We start from the raw sequence: 936 nt of genomic DNA on the forward strand, positions 1-936 counted from the left end.
GTCCTGGTCTAATATCAACTTAAGGAGATGGACGAATAACACTCATATACTTTAAAAATGCAGCAAAAATAGTATTAGGCAATATTAATAACTTCGACCAGGCATAAACTAAAATGGTTGAAAGCCTGACAAAAATGTGATTATGACATGTATGCACATTCACAGACACCCTCATTGAATATTAACTTTAAAAACAATGGCAACTTATCTGGTATATAAAAAAAATGCACGGTATAAATCTCAAAATATAAATATGTCAAACCTGAATATCGTCATAGCAAAATTACGTGGATCTCCTAAATTCTTAATGATATCAGGTATAAAGACATGCGGTATCAACACTTTGCTTAACCATTTAACGACAGACAAAAAACCTTTCTTGCGGACTTGATTCCAATCACCTAATCCTCTGTTTGCTGCTGACTGAAGCGCTTCATAGTCATTTCTTAATTCTCTCTCTCTCTTACACACACAACTTCTGAAGTTCTGTTTCTTTTCGATCTGTTCATGTTACTTTCTAATCACTGGATAACACAAAGCCTACAAACGGTGCAGTTAAAAGAAACATCCAGTCACACACACACATAGGTGGGCAGGCACGTGATCGTCTGGTTTATTTCATAGATTGTTGGGTTTACAAATGGTTATTTCATTTGCCTAGTAAATAACGTATGTTGGATGAGAGTGGACTGTCATGAAATTATAAGGGTTGGTAAAATGCTTTGACATACTAAGAAACCGTATTTTATTTATTTCATTAGTATGGTGAATTTTGCAGCAATAGCTATTTATAAATACATAGATTGTGTAAATGATTCTTTGATGGAAGAGATATTTTCTCACCACCTTATGAGTTCCGGCAGTTGCTTGCTCCTCGGCAGGGTTACTACCCTTACCGCAAATGTTACGAATGTGACGCATTTCAGCGTTGATCAG

This window comes from Penaeus monodon, chromosome 15 (genome assembly GCF_015228065.2).
Source record: "Penaeus monodon isolate SGIC_2016 chromosome 15, NSTDA_Pmon_1, whole genome shotgun sequence".
In the NCBI taxonomy this organism is placed as follows: Eukaryota; Metazoa; Arthropoda; class Malacostraca; order Decapoda; family Penaeidae; genus Penaeus; species Penaeus monodon.